General features: G+C 39.3%; 1 pseudogene; it reads left to right on the forward strand.

Annotated features, from left to right (window-relative positions):
• The first annotated feature begins 356 nt into the window (after window positions 1–356).
• On the forward strand, window positions 357–3,712 carry LOC135567044 (AN1-type zinc finger protein 2A-like; annotated as a pseudogene).
• Window positions 3,713–22,569: the final 18,857 nt, after the last annotated feature.

The following is a 22,569-nucleotide window of genomic DNA, read 5'->3' on the forward strand; positions in this document are numbered from 1 at the left end:
TAGGTAACAAGAAGCGATGGCATGATTCAGCATTCGTTATCATAGGAAGTCCTAGCTACCTACATCTAGATGGGTAGCTAACGTTAGCTAACTACCTGTCAGTGGACATTCTTCCAATGACTGTACACGTATATAATAAGCCTGTTACATAAGTGTAACTAACGTTAGTTGAAAGGGGAAGCACGTAAATAAAGGGACTTTTTTAAATAGCCTAAAATTGATATGCTGAATCTACTGTTCTTAAAAAACGAAGTGACGCAGACTAAGTTAGTTTATTTAGATAACCTGTCACAGGTAAACAAACATTGTTTATGGATGATCTTATCTTATCTATGTATCTTTCAATTGAAGGGTGTATCACCATAGTGCCATGGAGTTTCCAGATCTAGGCGAGCATTGCTCTGAAAACTCCTGCAAGCATCTGGGTGAGTGGTTTGCCCATAAAATGCTATCTCCATTTACTACCTCAGTGCCCCTGGGACCCTGCCAATACAGAGCCTGTTTGTGTTCCCTTCCTGTCCTTTCTAGAATGGCTTTGGTATCTGTCAATAGTTGTGGTTTAAGTCCAGTCCTCCATAACCAATTGTCATGGGCTGCACTACCCATTATCATGATTGAAGTGATAGTGAGAATTTCATTTATCTAAATTCATATGGAATAAACACCTTGACATATTTCTTATATCTGACAGATTTCCCTACCATTGAGATGTGATGCCTGTGAAGAGATTTTTGTAAAGACCACATAACCTATGCAAATCACAAATGCATGTCATCCTACAAGAAGGTAAATTTTAAATAAATTAGCAGCATTGTATGTTATAATTAAAGCAAAGTTCCTGTAAAAGTGCAGTTAGTATGTAGAAATGAATGTATGCTGTTCAACCTTATTAGTTGTCTGTATGTTATCTATTGATCCAAACAGAGTTTTAATACAGCTCTGCTTGATTCTGTCCCCAGGATATCCAGGTCCCGTGTGTCCTCTGTGCAACACCCCGATCCCCATCAAGAGGGGAAATGCCAGACATCAAGGTTGGGGAGCACATTGATCGCGATTGCCAGTCGGACCCTGCTCAGAACAAAGAGAAAGGTATGGTTGATAGGCTTCTCTACAGGACCATTTACACAAACTGCCCATGGTTAAAGTGAAGTAGCTATGCCTAATCTAAGCTAACCAACCTTTTTTTATTGTAGATATTTACAAACAAATGCTCGAAAGGAGGCTGCAAGCAGAAAGAAATGATCCGAGTGACATGTGACCAGTGCCACATTAATTATTGTCTTAAACACCGACATCCACTAGACCATGACTGTAAGCCTGAAGACAAACCAGTCTCCAAATCTGGGTAAATATTTCCCTCCACCTGATGCCATTTATTGATTGTGGTGCACATTGCGTAGCTTTGCGGTATAATGATGATTACATTGGATTTCTTTCAGATTCGCTGCTTTCATGCGGTCCCAAAGGAGCATCCTCTAGCAGTGCCTCCACTTCAGGCAGTAGAGGAAGTTCTAGGCCTGTTTCTAATGGGAATAGACCCAAAGTAGTCGAGTGAGGATCCTCATATTGATTTTCGAAACGCCACGCTGAAGAACCACATGAAGCTTACATAAATTAACAAGTGATATTGGCAAGCACAGTTTGTTCTCTAAATTCATGAGGCATATTCTCACTAAAACACATGGGATGGATGAATTGACATGTTGTTTTTTGTGTCAGTGAAATATACTAACACATGGAAAGGATGTGACATTTTTTTCCTTCACAGAACTGCTCTTACCTGTTACCGCTGTGCTTTTGTTGAGTTGACTCTATAACCGCACTGGAGCATTATTGTTTTTGATTCTATCACAGCAGTGCTCAGGCCATTTATAGTCCAGCTCCGGCCATGCGGCCCCCTCCAGCACAGAATGTAGTACCTGCTTCGGCATCCTTTCAGGCTGGCCTGGTATGCTTAACACTCTTACACCACTTGATTGAAACTACTGTAAACTCTCTTCTCTGAATAATTCCAGTTCATTTTTATTGAGATTATTTAGTCTGCTCCTGTTTATTCATTGAGATTCTATAGCCTGCTCCTGTTTATTCATTGAGATTATTTAGTCTGCTCCTGTTTATTCATTGAGATTCTTTAGTCTGCTCCCTGTTTTATTCATTGAGATTTATAGCCTGCTCCTGTTTATTCATTGAGATTCTTTAGTCTGCTCCTGTTTATTCATTGAGATTCTAAAGTCTGCTCCTGTTTTTATTCATTGAGATTCTAAAGTCTGCTCCTGTTTTATTCATTGAGATTATATAGCCTGCTGTTTATTCATTGAGATTCTTTAGTCTGCTCCTGTTTATTCATTGAGATTCTAAAGTCTGCTCCTGTTTTTATTCATTGAGATTCTTTAGTCTGCTCCTGTTTATTCATTGAGATTCTAAAGTCTGCCTCCTGTTTTATTCATTGAGATTCTAAAGTCTGCTCCTGTTTTATTCATTGAGATTCTATAGCCTGCTGTTTATTCATTGAGATTCTTTAGTCTGCTCCTGTTTATTCATTGAGATTCTTTAGTCTGCTCCTGTTTATTCATTGAGATTCCAAGAAGAAAATAATAAACATCCTGTAAGTATTTATCTGCATGGTATGATTGTAGACTGAGGAGCAGGCCTTACAAAGAGCGCCTGAGATGTCCTTTGGCTGGAGTCGGCTCGCAGCACAGTCCAACAGCCAACGCTCAGGTAATAAACAATCCCCATTAAATCCCATAATCCAGCATCACCCACACATAATATAGGCTGTAATCATGTCCAGATGCCATCAACACAACCCAGTTACCTATTGTTTTTCTTCACTAGCTCTTATTGCTATGTGTTTGTTCTAGCTGAAATGCAGGCTATTTGGTTACTCTAGGAAAACACAATATTAATAGGTTTGACATTCCACTGTTTTAGCCCATCTTTCTTGCCCATGACTTCATAAATTAAGTACAGTGGTGCCCACAGTTCAGTTTTCCTCATCTCATGATGTGTGTTGCTGCTCCTCAGACCTGTGACTGACTGTATGTGTGTGTGTCTGTTAGCCACCCTTTCTGGTGAGTGTGTCGTTGTTCCTCTTGCATGCTCTCTGCAGTGTGATGATGATGCATTCCTCTGTGTGACATAGAAGTGTCTGTCTCAGCCCTCAGGAGCAGGAGGATCTGGCTCTGGCTCAGGCCCTTTGCTAGTGAAGAAGAGTACAGACGCCAGCAGCGAGACAACAGGTATCCAGAAAACTTAGGCATCAGTAGCATGCTAACAGGACAGGACCTCACCTAGGTACATTGTCTCCATGGCGTCCCCTATATTCCTTCATCATCGCTCACTGGGTGCATTTAAAGATCAGCTACTGAGAAAATGAATGACACTTTGAAGTACTACTTAATGTGTATTTTATCTGATGGACCTATTAAATTATACTTTTTTTTCTCTCCCCGTGTTGAATATTTACCGTAAATGGTGAGACAAGCCTCTCACTAATGATTCTTTGTCTTGAATTAAATTGACTTTTGCCTGTACTAATATCTTACTTTCTATCATAGGAGAGAGAGTCCTCCAAGCAGTCTTCCTGCAGCCTATCATAAACCCAGACCAGTGTCTGAGCCCAAACTGCTACCACCAGTAATCAACTAGCAACTGTGCCACATCGATGGAACCCTCCAGCAGAACTCTAATGTCCAGTACTGAGCCCAACTAATGAACAGTCTGAACTTTCATTGAGATATATTGAATAGTATCACTGCTTTCTCTACTCAGCACACTATTCTAGACAGATTTCTGTCCTTTGTACCAATGGCTCTCTATGTACATATTTTCTATGTTGACTTGACATTTAACTCAGCATCAATGTTTCTTGAATAAATTATTTTAAAGATGTATTTGTTTCTGATGCACGTCCTATGTCCATGCATATATACAGGAGGATGATATAACTGAGAGGAATGAAGTCGGAGAACAGAACTGAATGCGATTCAATTCCCTATGGGTTAGAGAGAACAATCTCAGGCCAAACTTTGGAAAAGGAAGGCCATTATATAATCCAACATATTTAAATCGAAGTTTATTGGTCTAGTACACAGTTTAGCAGATGTTATAACGGGTGTAATGAAATGCTAATGTTACTAGCTAGTCAAAACAAGTAGACTTGTCTACATCATCATGACAACTGAAAACAGCAGGTACACAATACAGTTGGTTGTATTGTGCTATTGTCTAGTCTATTCAATTGGCAGTGCTTGCAAATGGAATGAACACAAATGCACTTGTTGATTTCCATGATGTTGATGTGTATTATGTTGTTCCCAACACATCCATCAGGGCCTTGCGACGCAGTTCCAGCTTTGAATCTCCTCAGGGTAGGGGCCTTATCGACCTTGGCTGTTGAATTTAAAGGTAAGTGGATAGAAAGTGTTTGTTATTGTCAACATTTCATCAGTAAATGTCTGTTTTCAAGAAGACCTTAGGAGTTATCAAGCACCACCCCTAGAAATAATTCCTAACAGCAAAACAGCTGAGACAAAAACCAACATGAGCAATATAGCCGGATAGAGCAAACTAACTTCTTCCGTGCATATTCATTACGCCGATTTTTGTTGCAAAACGTTTTTAAACGGGACTAAATGTGGAGGGACCTACCTGAATTTGTCCAACAGAAACCCTTGTTTAGCTTCTGTTGGTTCTTAAACGGTAAACGGTTTCCGTAATGAATACATACACCTCTGGTAAATCGTTCCTGTTACTCAAGGAATGAATAGTCGCGAGACCTGTATTTACCACTACGCATTCATACTTTGTCCAACAGAGGGCAGCATAACGTTGAATATGAAATCTTTGAGGGAGGATAAAATAAAATTGTATTTGTCACATGCGCCGAATACAACCGCTGTAGACCTCACCGTCAAATGCATAATTACAAGCCCCTTAACCAACAATGCCGAGTTAATAAAATATTTACTAAATAAAGTAAAAATATTTTAAAAAGTAACACAATAAAACAACAATAATGAGGCTATATACATGGGGTACCGGTACCGAGTCAATGTGCGTGGGTACAGGTTAGTTGAGGTAATTTTTACATGTAGCTAGGGTAAAGTCACTATGCATAGATAATGAACAGCGAGTAGCAGCAGTGTAAAAACAAAGGGATGGATTCTTTCCATAAAGAAGGCTCATTTGTTGACAATTTCATGACAGATTGGGGAAGTGCTGCTCATGTTGTCATGGTTATGAATTAGTCAGGCTAGTGTCACTAGCATGATTGTATCACTCACAATTAATATTCCATGAAATACATCGGATGCCATAAATGAAAGATTTTTAAATACATTCTGAGTAATATTTTTCTAATGATAAAATATAACTAAGGAAAATATGACCAAGGAAGCAAGCATTACTTAAAGGATTGAGCAGAAAGAAACCATGTTCATTGGCAAACTAAGTTCATTTGCATAATGGTGCTTGGTCACCTTCATTTATCTTTCTTAGCTGTTACATTTAATTCTCCCTCACCCTCAAACATTTGGAAAACAGCACATACTGTCAATTGTCACATAGTGACATTAAGCAGGATTACTCATTTGGATCTAGTTTCATCTGAGAATAAAGGCACACTTCTGTAGCTTCCCTGGCACACCAAATAATTTCAACAAGGAAATGTGGTAATGTTTGATTGACGTTGATCAATGATTTCAACCTTATTCACCTCTCAAAAAGACAGCCAAGTGTTGAATTCCCAATGTGTTATCACTTCCACCATCTAAAAGCACAACCAAATTCCAATGGAAAAACTGTAAGATTTTTAAATTAGTTGTCATTATGTAAATGTACTATCACTGCGCTTTCAACCATTTAAAAGCACAACAAAGTTCAAATGTAAATACAATGTCAGATATTTTGTATTTATACAAAATGTAATGTATTATCACTGTGCTTCTTCTCAATAGCACAACCAAATGACCAGGATTGCAGTTGAGATAACATTAAAGTATAGAGTGTAAGTGACCAGGCATAATAGGACCCATTTGAACCAAAAGGTATATGTTTGAATTGTCTGTCCATAGAACATTCTTCCATGAGTCTTGATCATCATCCAGGTGCTTCCAGATGCTTTTTTGACAAACTTGAGTCAACTTTTTGGCTGGTCAAAACCAAACAATGCATTCACAGTAAGAACCTCATACCAACTGTCAAGCATGGTGGTGGTAGTGGGATGGTTTGGGGATGCTTTGCTGCCTCAGGACCCTGACTTGCATAACTGAAGGAGCTACGAATTCTGCCTGTATCAGAGAATTCTACAGGAGACTGTCAGGTAATCCGTCTGTGTGCTGAAGCAGAAGAGCAGCTAGGTCATGCAACAAGACAATGATCCACAACACACAATCAAGTCTACATGAAAATGTCTGAAATGCAACAATTGAAGTTTTGGAATGACCTAGTCAGTCCAGACCTAATCCCTATTGAGATGTTGTGGCAGGAATTGAAAATGAGCAGTTCATGCTTGAAACCCACAAATGTCGCTGAGTTAAAGCAGTTCTGCATGGAAAAGTGGTCCAAAATTCCTCCATGGCGACTCAATCAACAACTACAAGAAGTGTTTGGTTGGAGCCATTGCAGCTAAGGTGGCACAACCAGCTATTGACTGTAAAGGGGTCAATTACCTTTTAACGCAGATGCATTGGGTGTTGCATAATTTTTTAAAATGGAATAAGTATGTAATTGTTGTATTTTGTTCACTCAGGTTCCCTTTATTTAACATTGTTTTGTTTGAAGATCAGATAACATTCAGTATCAGAAATATGCAAAAAGTAGAGGCAAATTAGAAAGGGGCTAATTACTTTTTCACATCACTGTAAATATCAACATTTAAAAGAATATGACTAAATCAAATCAACATTTATTTAAAGTGATTTTAAAGTTTGATTTGATTTAGTCCTGTTCTTCAACTTTGAATTTTGGTTTAGATGGAGATGTGAAACATATCAATTATAAATTATGAACTTGAAGATTACATTGAAATCAACCACAGCTTGAAACTATATTTATTGTCTGTTTTTAGTTGAACCCTCTGGGGTTGAATTGAAACTAGCTGTTGATGATTTTGCAAATGCTGTTTAAGCCAATTGATGATTGTTGATGATGTATGACTAAAGTATAGTTACATTTAATTTGCTCTGTTAAACCTACCATTGGAATAGTTATTAAGAGATCTATCAATAATCATTCTCACAATAGCACGTTGGTTGTAGTCAATCACAATTATCAAAGCTTTTGCAAATCCAATGTATTTTCCCTGTAGATTCCACATCACAATACATTTGAGAAATTCCACTGAAACAATGTTGTGTGCTCAGTGGGTTATGTTTCCTGTCAGCAGGTGGCCCTGATTGGTGTAAATAAATGGTAGACTGTAGATTGGGGTAACTATGGTATGGTGATGTTCTATGGTATAAGAGGAACTAGTGAAAACCCATCTGTTAAATAATGTATTCTGGGGAAATAAACCAACATTCAGGTCCTCTCACATGTATCATTCCTCAGAGTGACAGAAGAAACCATCCCTCCAATGCACCCTGTCTACACAAACTATCAGTTGGGATGTGAAGCATATTCAGGGAAATGACAGCTGCACCTGTTACACCAGAAGCATGTGATTGAAAATATATCTCAGCGTCATGAACATATCAGTTATTAGGAGTCAATATGCGAGTGGGTATCAAACAAAATATATATCCTGTTGTTGCACATTAATCAAGAAACATCCCATTTGATTACCAGTCCACCTTTCACTCTCAGGAAAGCTGGAAGATCCTCCAATCTGTCTTGTTTGTGCTTGCAGTGCTCTACATCAAGGGTTTTCAAACTGGGGCCTGCGAGAAATGATGTGCAGGGGTTCTGCAAAATACAAATAAAATGGCATTGGAAGTCTACAGGAACAGTTATCATGCTAGCTGTTCCTGATCATCCTACTGGGAAAGTAGATAAAGGACTTACCATGCAAAATCTCAAACTATCCCTTGAATACAGGCGTTACAGTCATTGGAGCTAATTTCACTTTTTTCTTCTATAGAGAATTCTTATGTGGCAGTCTAAGTGGTAATTTTTGGGATGAAAACTCTTTCAGTGTCAATTTAAAAGACCAAAACCAGATAGAGAGCATGCAGAAAATGTAACTATATATCTTGTTGTATAATACCATCTTTGATTTTTTCTAACGGTTTGAGCAGAGGGCCATGGCAAAAATGTATAAAATTGCAAGAAATTAGCTATAAAACTGCAACATCTCTCAGCTCCATGACAAACTGTATGGAATTCCTGGAAATTAGCTTTAAAACTATAACATTTTCTTTTTGAAAAATGTGCTTTACAACTGTGAAAATTGTCTCTATGTCGCAAGATACCTTTACCGTTTACCTGATAGACCATGTTAGAGTTTACATTTCCTCTTCCAATGAACTGTGGGGAGGTCAAATAATGAAAACTGTCTACCAAATGTATTTATTTTAAATGTTGATTACATCTACCCAAGACATGATTTTTTGCTAACGTATAATGGGAGTCCCTAGGCAGCTGATTTACCTGAGTGGGGTCATTGGGCAAGAAAGTTAGAAAAACTCCTTCTCTACATTATTCAGCAGCACCTCTTGGCTGACCTTGAAACAAGTTTCTCTCTGCATTGTCTGTAGTGCTGGTAACGGAATGGATCCTTTAGTTAACTGTGTGGATGGTAAGATTCAGTGAAAGGATATTTACCTTGAATCCAGTAGTATTCAAACTGAGATAAGAGCTCAGTCATCAAAAAAATAAACTGTGTGGGCAGGGTGTTTTGTTTTTCTTGCACATAAATGCCCTCATTGACTGAAATAATATAACATAGAAAACTGCAAGTAGAAAACATGTAGGCCTAATCTTTACATCAACTACAAAGCCACAAATTCAATGTATCCTATCCACCTACTTTCTTTTGAAGGATTTGCACACATATTTTCATGCTCAGGCTCCAATGAGACAAACTGTTCCCAAAGTAGTGCTATATTTTATTGCAGGTGCATCTGGTTAGCGCTGCTCCTTGAAAATTATTTTCCCTTTCGAGTGCAGGCAGGCAGCCTCTCTCAGACGGGTGGGCGACTGTGGTTCAGTGTGGCTTCAGGGGTTGGTGATGAATTCGTGGGCTTCTTTAGCTTCTTACAGCAAACAGGGCTTTGTGAATATTGTCAACCTCAGTAGGATGTGTCCTTAATCCACAAGGATATGGTATTGTAAGAGGTCTGACTTGCAGTGTCCTTTGTGTTTTCTAGAACACGAGATCAGCAGAAGGTTTATTACAAGCCATAAAAAATAATGTAATGATCTGTATTTATTGGGTTGTACCTTCTTGTGCTCCGTCTAATACATCTATTGACATAAGTAGGTAACACCAGGCTCCCTGTCTGTTCTATTTCCTGTTGTATTTCCTGTCTTTGACAATCATGTTAACCTTTACCTGTCTCAAAAATAAAACAAATTAAACTCATATTATTCTGAAAAACATTTGCTTTCATTACCCTGTATGTCTTATTTTTGTTCATGGAAACTCACATGGAACAAATGTTAAAAAAGGATATTGTCATGCCCACATGAAAAAATACTTCAGTTTACTATAGAATACTACATTACTTACTATATAATTGTATAGTAAACTCTAGTATACTGTAGAATACTATACTACAGAATGTAGAATCCTCGCTTATGTGTAGGTACAGTAGATATCTGCCAAAAAAGACTGTAGTGTTCACAAAGACACTGCTATAGTAAAAACCACAGTGTCTATTTAATTTGCATATGCCCTGCTCATTCCAGAAAAATGTGCTCTTTTAGTATTTCTCTGGTAGGTTTCTGATATGTCTGCAATAACACTACAGTAAATACTACAATATACTACAGTCTGCAAAAACACTACAGTATAGTACAGTCCCCAAAATGCTACAGTAGATACTACTACAGTACTACTATTACTACAAATACTACTACAATTTGCAATAAACATTACATTATACAACAGTTATTTTCCTACAGTATTTATACTATAGCATACTACAGTCTTTAGTCTGCAAAAACACTACAGTGAATATTACAGTAAAGTCTGCAAAACCACTACACTACAGTGTGGGAGGGCCAGTAGGAGGCACCCTTTCCTCTGATGTCCAAAATATCCAAATGCCCCAGGGCAGTGATTAGGGACATTGCCCTGTGTAGGGTGTCGTCTTTCAGATGGGACATTAAAGGGTGTCCTGACTCTGGTCACTAAAGATCCCATGGAACTTATCATAAGAGTAGGGTGTTAACCCCTGTGTCCTGGCTAAATTCCCAATCTAACCCTCATAACATCACGGTCACCTAATTATCCCCAGTTTACAATTGGCTCATTCATCCCCACACTCCTCTCCCTGTAACTATTCTCTAGGTCGTTTGCTGTAAATGAGAATGTGTTCTCAGTCAACTTAACTGGTAAAGTAAGGGTTAAATAATAGTATTTATACCATAGTATACTATGATATTTTTTAAGTGGGTGGAATTCATATAGTATAGAATTCATATAGCATTCATATAGTAGTCTATGTGCTGTCAAATATTTCAGACACCATTTTCAGAGACTGTTGTGATCAAAAGATGACTTTGGGAGCTTTTCATGTCTCTCAATTAATCCACTGGGCCAGCAGCTGTAATGCTCATTGTCGTAAGGAAGAGTGGACCAAAGCTCAGCGTGGAAAGTGTTCATGATCTTTATTGTCAGAGAATCACTCAAACAAAAATACCGAATACAAAAAGCAGCGAACAGTTCTGTCAGATGTTGCTTCAATATATCACATAAGTTTCCTACCTCATGATGCCATCTATTTTGTGAAGTACACCAGTCCCTCCTTCAGTAAAGCACCCCCACAACATGATGCTTCCACCCCTGTGCTTCACGGTTGGGATGGTGTTCTTGACTTGCAAGCATCCCCTTTTTCCTCCAAACATAACGATGGTCATTATGGCCAAACAGTTGTATTTTTGTTTCCTCAGACCAGAGGACATTTCTCCAAAAAGTGCGATCTTTGTCCTCATGTGCAGTTGCAAACCGTAGTCTGTCTTTTTATGGCGGTTTTGGAGCAGTGGCTTCTTCCTTGCTGAGCGCCCTTTCAGGTTATGTCGATATAGGACTCGTTTTACTGTGGATATAAATACTTTTGTACCTGTTTCCTCCAGCATCTTCACATGGTCCTTTGCTGTTGATCTGAGATTGATTTGCACTTGTCGCACTAAAGTACGTTAATCTCTAGGAGACAGAACGAGTCTCCTTCCTGAGCGGTATGACGGCTGCGTGGTCCCATGGTGTTTATACTTGCGTACTATTGTTTGTACAGATGAAGCGTAGTACCTTCAGGCATTTGGAAATTGCTCCCAGGATGAACCAGACTTGTGGAGGTCCACAAATTTTTTTCTGAGTCTTGGCTGATTTCTTTTGATTTTCCCATGATGTCAAGCAAGAGGCACTGAGTTTGAAGGTAGGCCTTGAAATACTTCCACAGGTACACCTCCAATTGACTCAAATGATGTCAATTAAGCCTACCAGAAGCTTCTAAAGCCATAACATAATTTTCTAAACTGTTTAAAGGCACAGTCAACTTAGTGTATGTAAACTTCTGACCCACTGGAATTGTGATACAGTGAATTATAAGTGAAATAATCTGACTGTAAACAATTGTTGGAAAAATTACTTGTGTTATGCACAAAGTAGATGTCCAAACCGACTTGCCAAAACTATAGTTGGTTAAATGAAACATTATAACAAAGGGCTGCATTCATTTAAAAATTCACCATGACACCTTTGAAGCTTGTATTCTCTTATGTAATTCATTAGTGTCCATCAATCTTTATGAAAGTAGATATCATACAGTATTAATACCTGTGACAGCTCTTTTATAGTCAAATGACTGCAGGAGTTTCCCATTCTGCTTTGTTACGGTGTTCTCCTGTCTGTCATCAGGTAATGTGGAGCTGATTAATAGCCAAGAAGGAGAGCTATTACCTAAAGACATCTTGGAATTACAAGATGTACTGTTATCCTAATCAACCCCACTGCAGGGGGACTATGCTGCATGTTCTACCAGCTCTCACAGTCTCACGTCAGAATCAGATGTTCATCCATGTTTATCAAACGGCAACTTTCGAAGTTGTTCCAAATGTCAAATCCCCAAGTGTTTCAGGTTAGGTTTAGGTGTTAACTCCAAATGTTTAAGGTTAGGATTAAGTTCAGGCATTAACTCCAAATGTTTAAGGTTAGGATTAAGTTCAGGCATTAACTCCAAATTCTTAAGGTTAGGAATGAACTCTGAATGGTCAAGGTTTGGGATAGGCTTAAAAAAATAACTCAAAAACAACTTTCTATCACTGGGTTCAAATATTTTTCACAAGAGGCAGATGTTAACGCCCTAGCAAAACCAAAACTTTCTTGAAGGTAACAGCACTCACTGCACCTGGTGGTTGGTTTCTACATCATCTCCCTACGTCCACAGATATAGATGGACGTGGAATACTGACTTGTATCACGATTGAACTGGCTGGCGGGCAGGTGTTTCATCATAATGTGTCACAGTCACATAGCAAAACACAGGGAGAACCCCATACTGAGCTCGTATTCCCAGTATGTGCTGGAGCATTCTAATACTGGACAAAAACAGTCTGAATAATTAAGTGAATCAATATTATTTCCTGCAATTTGTTTCGCTTAGTCTAAAGACGGACTGCCAAGAGGTGTCGGAGCAACAGGTTTCATTTGGGACTGTTAGAAAAAGCATTGGTAGTGCTGCAGGCCCTGGATGTTCTTATTGGCTGCAGAAGCCAGTAGAAGCAGTGAAGTAGCAACAGCTTGAAATAAAGAGAGCGGCAACTCGTCTGTCAAAGACCAACCAAGCCTCCAGAGTACACCCTGTAAGAATACACCCTGTAAGAGTACACCCTGTAAGAGTACACCCTGTGATTCCAGCTTTCTTAAGGTAATAGCTCTCTTTCTTGGCTATTAATCAAGGCCAACATCAGGTAGTGCAGCAGATGGCATCTCAGTGACATCAATATTTTAAAGCCAATTATCTCCACTGCCTTTCGCATGAAGCGATTCCTCAATAACTCCCAGGGCTCTAAAGGCACACAATGTTGATATCCACTAAAGTGGTTGCAAGATGACATACTATATGCCAATGTCTCTAGCCTTTACCTGTATTAGCTGGCCGATATTGATGTATGTGTGCGCATCTCCACTTTCTTTCAGCATCTCCACTTTGTCAAAAAGGTAGTTGTATAATTACGAACAGTGTCTTGCAGGACTCAGTAGTTGGAATTGTAAGAGTTGTTGCCGTGTCCCTTTCTCTGCGATTGTCATTCTAATGGAATCTAGAAAGAACAAAACCCCGTCCTCAAACATTTCCATCAAAAGGTGCAGAGTTATGGGCAAAGACACAAAACATCCACATCAAAAGTAGTGCACTGGGCCTTTACTAGTCCTGAAGTAACGGACCGATATAGACATTGGTTTTTAAAAAACGTGGCACCCACACCCCCAAAATACTTCTTGGGGCTATGGACACACCACTGCAAAGTGACAATGGAGCTGATGAATAAATTGAGCTAAGACTGTATATTGTGAGGCTCAAGGCTCTCATTAGCCTGGCCAAAAAAAGTTGAGCATCTATGTCAGAGAAATCAGAGACAAAAGTGCACCTTCATTACAGCTCACAGAATATCACTGTCTCCTTTGCTAATTGTGATCGTAGCATTGGCTATTCATCTGCAGTTTAGAGGAACATTCAATCAGTGATATGCAATTTACAGCACATAGAATACCACAGTATGCTTTGCCGTTGTATTTGTAATATCGGCTAGCATATTCAAAATATGTTATAATATACATTCCATTTAGTCATCTACACTAGGTAGAGCGTGCAATCATTGACACAATCACTGACGCCATCAATTTGATTAATCCTTAAGAGTCTATTGACTCTTTATTATCTAAGTAGCATAATAAAGAGATCCCCATCAAAGTCAGTCAATTTAAGCAGCATTTATTTATCTTTGATGATTTTTCACACTAAAAATCAAATCAGTCTCTGAAGCTATGCAAACTGTTGCACCTGGGTAGGAGAACTGGTTGACGATTTACTGTAGAGTACGATTTCCTTTACTCTCTGCTGGAGAGTCATCAAGGACATATTAGAGCATTTTGTATCAGGTCAGAGCAATTAGACAACTCTATCTAACACCCAACAGACAACGCTGTCTGAATTCAGATACTTGTGTTTCCATGACAACTAGGAGAAAGACAGGATGGGATTTGTGTATTTATTGGAACCTGGGACTAATCCCTATATTCCCGATCTAGGAATAAACATGACTGATCCCTATATTTCCGATCTAGGAATAAACATGACTGATCCCTATATTCCCGATCTAGGGAATAAACATGACTGATCCAATTGTGACTATTCCTGATTTAAGGCTGAGATCCGCAATAGGCGAAACAGCACCACTGGCTGCCCCAGGGGAATTTGTTATTGTTTTTGTTTGGAGGAATTGAGCATCCAGCATCATGGTAACAAACACAATTTTACTATGTACTCTGCTTTTCTATCTCTGGTGCAATGATGAGCAATGATGTCTGAGGGAAAAAAGCAGTGTTTATTGTTTGAAGTAAGGCCTTTGTTGTTGTAATAACAAAATGTAGAACAATATTGGCATATCAACTATTTTCAATTACTATTTAATTATGAAATCTACATAAAAACAAAAGGCGGACATAGTAATTGGAGTGTATATTGAAAGTCTAGAGGGTAAATCTGAAACTGCACCCTATTCCCACAGGACAATTTAAGAGATCGCATAAGCAGCATCTGAAATGACACCCTATCTCATCCTAGTGCCACTTCCAATTTACAGCACTCTTAACAGAGTGGTTGTTGCAATTCTGGAGAGAACTGATTAACTAGGCAAGCCAGTTAAGAACAAATTCATATTTACAATGAAGGCCTACACCGCCAAACCCGGATGTAGCTGGGCCAGTGTGCACCGCCCTATCACGGCCGGTGGTGGTACAGCCTACAGACTCTACCAGAATGATTTAGGAGAATATGTTCAGTGGTGTCAGAGGATTCCCGTGACTCAATTTTCATGTAACCAATCTAACATCTTCAATGTAACCAAATAGTGTCAAATGTGTTTCTCTTTCCATGCTTCAGTGGTCACATATCTTCTTCTAACACTTACAATTCCTGGGTGAGAGTGTGAGGTTAGCTCCTAAATGAAATCACATGATCTGAGCTGACACTGCTGTTGACCTCCAGAGGACACAGGTTCAGCTACATTCCAAATGGGAAGAAACGCATAATGAGAACTACATCAGGACAGAATTCTCATGAGACGATTATCTGTCTCACAATTCTACTGTACAACATTTGAAGGCAGAGATTGTGACCATTCTTTTATGTTATTCAACCTTTCTTTACCCAGTCAATTGAGAACTCATATGCAGCCAGTTTCGAGGTGCTTGCCAAGGTACTGCACAATATACACTGATGTGGAAAGAGGTAATCAGCCTCTGCGTTTTCGTCACATGTTCTGTTGTAGATTGGAGCAGGTATTCCTCTAACTGTCCTGTCCTAATCAAAGCAGCTACTACTTCAACTTCCTGTGCTTTCATCATGATGGGAGATAGGTGTGTTTTCTGGAAAATAGCCCCAATAATGAGCCAAAATATACCTTTCTATGGGTTATACAATGACTGTGATGAGGATCCTTTTCAGCCTGCTTTTAAAAAATGTCTCTGTGAGACAGAATCCTCTGACATGTCTGCTTTAATGGTATTATGGACATGAAAGGTTGAGTCTCATTAGTTGTAATGTACCTCAACTGGCTAATCGACAGAGAATTTTTATCGGTCTAATTATTCTCATCTATTTTAGTGTTAGTGTGTTGACGTTGACTGGAACTAAAATAGTGAGAAGTATCATGTCAACCACTGGCCAAATCAAAAAATGTATTGTGATTATTTTCCTGTTTGATATTACTGCATACAAGCAGGCACAGATCTGCAGATTGCAACCATACAGTACTGGAATAAAATGGCTGATTAAGGATTTACAGTACATACAGTACCTCTAACTACTCTGAAAGATTGGCTCCTCTTAACCCCATCATTAGAGTGAGTATTATATGAGATGAGAACCTATGGGAGGTTGAATGTTTAGGGAAGAAATAGAAGGTTGGAATAAATCCCATATATGCTGTATCGCAGTGCTTTTGACAGTGGGTACTTCATGTTAATTCGATTACACAACACATGAATGTCAGAAGAAGATCTCACTGATTGCTGTGCTCTTGATGCCAAATCAATCTGAAGTGTCAGATAAATCCAGTACGAAGCATAAAGTGCTATGATCTGATCAGTGTCCTGTGAAAAGGAGCCTTCTTTGGTTGCTATGGGAACCTGCCGTGAAATAACCTAGGAGGCATTTCAGAATGCTGATTTACTGTACCTTGCCGCACAACTTCATAAGCCATGGGCACTTTGATAATACTTTAGTGTTTTCTTCTCCCACCCACAGACACTCATCTTACCATTCACTAAATACATCATGATGCAATGCTGCAAAGCTACCCACAACATGTTGACTTATCATTGAAAAGCTCTTTGCAGCCAACAAAAGCTTCCCTAGGCAACCGGGTCATACGTTGAATTGCTGGTGTGGCGTTTCTTTCTAGATACTGTAACAATGCTTAACAACAATACGCTCTGAAATCTCAAAAGTGTAATGACAAAGTACCACCTATGCCATTGCTATTCAAATGCAGTATGAACCCCATAGAGTCGATGTCCACGCCCCACTGTGGAAATCTAATTAGCATAATTGGATACGTCTCAATCCACCACATCTGACGATGTCGCACTTCGCATCTGTGGTGAAAGGTGACAGAGCTAGAGCGATGTTTGTCCAGACCACGACGTCCCGAAAATCTGTCTTCTCACAAAATCGTCTGTAGTGTCAGAACTGTTTGGCCTACAAACTATTCTGGAAAAGGTGAAACCCTCACAAATACGTACACACGGTTTGTTTTCCTCTAGGACACCCAAGGCCTCTGGACTCCTCTGAAGGTCCCCAATACCATTTGAAAAATGAATGGAAGTACATGCAGTGCCTTCGGAAAGTATTCAGACCCCTTAAGTATTCAGATCACTTTTCCACATTTTGTTAAATTGGAGCCTTATTCTTAAATTGATTAAATAAATAAAAGTTCCTCAGCAATCTACACACAATGCCATAATGAGAAAAGCGAAAACTGTTTTTTAGACATTTTTGCAAATTTATTAAAACAAAAACAGAAATACCTTACTTACGTAAGTATTCAGAACTTTTGCTATGAGACTCTAAATTGAGCTCAGGTGCATCCTGTTTCCATTGATCATAATTGAGATGTTTCAACAACCTGATTGAGTCCACCTGTGGTAAATGAAATTGATTGGACATGATTTGGAATGGTACATGTGTCTATATAAGGTCCCACATTTGACAGTGCATGTCAGAGCAAAACCAAGCCATGAGATCAAAGGAATTGTCCGTAGAGCACCGTGCAGGATTGTGTAGAGGAACAGATCTGGGGAAGGGTACCAAAAATGGTAGAAGTTTGGAACCACCAAGAATCTTCAGAGCTGGCCGCCCGGCCAAACTGAGCAATCAGGGGAGAAAGGCCTTGGTCAGGGAGGTGACCAAGAACCTGATGGTCACTCTGACAGAACTCAGAGTTCCTCTGTGGCGATGGGGAACCTTCAGAAAGGACAACCATCTCTGCACCACTCCACCAATCAGTCCTTTATAGTAGAGTAGCCAGACAGAGCCATTCTCCAGTAAAAGAGGCACATGACAGCCCACTTAGGTTGCCAAAAGGCACCTAAAGACTCTCAGACCATGAGAAACAAGATTCTCTGGTCTGATGAAACAAGATTGAGCTTTTTGACCTGAATGCCAAGCGTCACGTCTGGAAGGAAATGTGGCAGCATCCCTGGGAAGCATGGGGGTGGGCGTAACAGCTGTGGGGATGTTTTTCAGCGGCAGGGACTGGGAGACTAGTCAGGATCGAGGCATAGATGGCAGACAATGTACAGAGAGATCCTTGATGAAAACCTGCCGGCGCTAATTACCCTCAGACTGGGGTGAAGTTTCACCTTCCAACAGGACAACGAACCCAAGTACACAGCCAAGACAACGCAGGGTGGCCGGGACAAGTCTCTGAATGTCCTTGAGTGGCCCAGCCAGAGCCGGACTTGAACAACATCGAACATCTCTGGAGAGACCTGAAAATAGCTGTGCAGAGACGCTCCCCATCAACCTGACAGAACTTGAGAGGATATGCAGTGAGGAATGGGAGAAACTCTCTAAATACACGTGTACCAAGCATGGCATCAACCCAAGAAGACTTGAGGCTGTAATCGCTGCCAAAGGTGCTTCAACAAAGTACTGGTAAAGGGTCTGAATACTTATGTAAATGTGATATTTCAGTTTTAGATTTTTTATAAATTTGCAAAAATGTCATTATGGGGTATTATGTGTAGGTTGATGAGGAAAATAAACAATATAATACATTTTAGAATAAGGCTGTAGTAGTAACAAAATGTGGAAAAAGTCAAGCTGTCTGAATACTTTCGAATGCACTGTATTGATATGGAACCTGTTTAATACCAAAAATAGGGATTAAATACATGTAAAAAATGTAACAAATGTTTCCTGATCATTCTTATATCTCCAGGACAGGCACTTCGAGATCAAACTTCCTTTTGATATTTTAGGGGACTATCTGTTGTTCCGTGTAGTGAATCTGTTATTCAATGTGCTTGTATGGGTTAATAGCAGTAAAGCTCTATACTTCAAGGGTCTTAAAATTCAAAAATCAAATAGAAAAATAATCCTTAATATGACCTTCTTAAAACAATTCCATATAGCTTACTGTAATGCTAAATGAAATGTTTAATCAAATAATAATTTTTTGGGGGGAATACTTCAGAGTCTAAAATTCTAAATCAAATAGCAAAATTATCCTTGGTATGACCTCCTTAAAACAATTCCATGCAGCTCAGTAGTAAATTGTTGAGCTAGCTAACTGTGAATTTGTCAACAATCCTTCGATAAGCCCACCCTCTTTTTCCCAATGTCAATCATGTCTTTAAGATGCACTGTAATAGCTTGCATTTATGTACATACTCTTATCCAGAGCTGAAACACGTCAGCAGACAGCTCAGGAACCATCAACCTTTTGATTACTGGCCCAACTCGCAACTGCTGGGCTACCCTGCATAATACTGCTGAGCTACCTCCAAACTACAGCTAGGCTACCTGCCAACTACCACTAGGCTACCTGCCAACTACCGCTATGCTACCTACCTGTCAACTACCGCTAGGCTACCTGCCAACTACTGCTAGGCTACCTGCCAACTACTGCTAGGCTACCTGTCACCTTCTTACAATTTGTGATTGTAAGAAGTGAGTGTGTGTTGTGTGTATCAATTAGTGAGTGTGTGTTGTAGTAATAAATATGCCTAATGCTAAAAACAACATTTTTGGCCACAGAGGCAGTTAGTATGTTATGAATTTCGAGATATGAACTATGAATATCAACAACCAAAAAATCTAGCAAAGGGAGGAGGGGGAGAGGGGAGGGATGCCTCTTGGGTGGTTTTTTTCTTCATTTTGAGCACCTGCCCCCTGAAAGGTCTGTGCACGGCTCTGGTAATATATTATGGTGTATTGTAACTGAGGACAGAAAGCTCTGGAGCGCTCAGACCAAGCATAAAGTGGTGCTGAGGTAATAAAAGGTCAATACCGTGAGCCTCATGTGAGTTTTCCTCTGAGGTTTGGCTTTCCTCATCTATCTCCTCACTGTAATCTCCCTGAAATTGTCTGGTTACTGCCTCCGTACGCATTGTATTCCCTAACCGTACAGAATAAAATACAAAAATGTATCACAAAAAATCATAATGGCAGACGTTATTTTAAAATGATAATTTGCTAAAATGTTATTGCTTAGTAATTACAATACATTTGTTTGTTTGTATCATTAATTATAATCCCAGCTAATTACCAATGAATTACTTGAAGGAAGCACCTGAAGGAGTATGCATTTTGACCACACCATTCTCTAGTAAATACCAAGGACATACCAGCTGGAACAACATGTCTTTAAATGGCCATTGCAGTCAAAAACGTGATTTTCCTGTATTATATACATAATTACACACTATGACGTTGGAATAATACTGTGAAATTGTGAAAATTATAATAGCCTTTTAGTGTAAGAGCTGTTTTTATTTTTTTAAAATGTATTTTACCTTTATTTTACTAGGCAAGTCAGTTAAGAACAAATTCTTATTTTCAATGACGGCCTGTTCAGGGGCAGAACGACAGAATTGTACCTTGTCAGCTCGGGGGTTTGAACTTGCAACCTTCCGGTTACTAGTCCAATGCTCTAACCACTAGGCTACCCTGCTGCCCCTGAAATTTCAGCCTGTTTTGGTGGGATGGAGTTATCAAAAGTATTGTTTGAGAAATTGCTGTGAGCTAATCTTTGCTAAGAAGCTATGTTTGTTTCTTTTTGACCATTTTAATTGAAAAAAATCACAGTAAGGTACTTAATGGTTACCCAGAAATGATTTCATATTGAGATATACTGTAAATGGCTACATTGGACCTTTAAAGCAACTCTTGAGCACAGGGTATGCTCAAATATGCATACTTCACAGTATTTGTATGCAAGAGCATTAAGCCTCCTTCTCAACTGGTTAAGAGGCTGCTTTGGGAGGTCAAGCTTTAATTCCTGTTCAGCTGAATAATTGCCCACTTAGATGTGCTTAATGTGCTGTTGTCATTATTACAAAAAAACGATAATACTATTTTTGTAATGCATAATAACACACACCAAGCCAACTGTGTGTAATTACGAGCTGGTTGTGAGTGTTTCTTAGTTTAGTTTAGTTTAGTTTCTTAGGCTACAAGGTGTGACTAATTAATTATGTTTTCAAAATCTTGTTGGAAGTAAAAACAGAGCAAAATGTTAGGAAGATTGGAGACTGAACTCTACAAACAGATTTATACATCTAAGGCTAATGTAATGGGTTATTTAGATTAAGAAAGCCCGTACGGATTACGGAATATCAATATCATGTCACCCTAGATGTAAACACTCACAGGGCAGACACACACGCATACATGCATTGACGAAAGCACACACAACACAAATGTATTTGAACAAATCATTGAAATGTAATATATGTGGATTAGAGACCCCGTTTCCTTAGGGACTGCTTTATCAAACTGCTGTATCTGGTAATCCAAAAGGGTTTAGTTTAGAAAAGCATAAAGCATAAGCCATATTCCCTAACGTTGCAACTTGATCTCACAACCAAACAATTAATATAACACCCTTTTCTGAGTTCACGAGTTCAAAGCCCCTAAAGCCAAACACTCCCAACACATTAGTGAGAACAATCCAAGAGAGCTGTATTGAGCTACTGTTCACAATAAGCTACCAGTCAAAGTTGCCCTAATGATGCATTTATGGAAAACTTTGCACCACAATTAATAGCTGATGAGTTCCAGCCGTAGTGCCGTAGTCTGGGTCCAGCAGGGGCTTGACTCATTGACAATATTACTTGAGGTTATTCCTTTATCCTACCAGCTGATAATAAAAAGTGGTTGTTATGCCTTGCTCCAGTACGGACGGTAGTGTGTAAAACACAATGCACCTCTTCTGCAGTGAAGTGTGAACATTCAATTAAATGTGGAGGAGGGGATTTTGTGAGAGGGGAAAGGGAAGGGTTGAACTGAGAGAGAGAGAGACAGAGACAGAGAGAGAGGGAGGGAGGGAGAGAGAGAGAGAGATCCAGGCAGAATATCAATGTGCAACGGAGGAGAGGGAGGAGAGAGAGAGCTCAGGCTATGGAGCAGATATTAGCATGAGCAGCATTGTTTTTCTGTTGAGGGTAGCAGAACACAACAAACATAAACAGGACATTTGAACAACGGATATATCGTTTGCCAGTAATCCTGGTAAGTAAAGATCACCCCAAATGCATCTACTTCTAATTTGCATGATGTGTCTACATTCATACACAAACACCTTCAAATATTTATAAAGCAATTATTCTAAAGGTTTCACATGCATTTACCATGTACCATATTATGTTTTGAGGAGGTGTATAACAGCCGACCACTGGAATGTGGGATGCTAGATGGAAATGAACTACTCTTACTGTTGCAATGAGAATGGGCTTCAGAAGTTTGGTTACATGTTGTCTGTGTCTTCACGTTCATTTTGTTTAATTACATTTGTTCATTATAAACATATTTATTCCACTGAGCTACATTCACCGGACAATTTATTAGGTACACCCATCTGGTACCGGGTCGGACCCCCTTTGCCTCCAGAACAGCCTGAATTCTTTGGGGAATTCTACAAGGTGTCAGAAACGTTGCACAGGGATGTTGGTCCATGCTG

This window comes from Oncorhynchus nerka, unplaced genomic scaffold (genome assembly GCF_034236695.1).
Source record: "Oncorhynchus nerka isolate Pitt River unplaced genomic scaffold, Oner_Uvic_2.0 unplaced_scaffold_2672, whole genome shotgun sequence".
In the NCBI taxonomy this organism is placed as follows: domain Eukaryota; kingdom Metazoa; phylum Chordata; class Actinopteri; order Salmoniformes; family Salmonidae; genus Oncorhynchus; species Oncorhynchus nerka.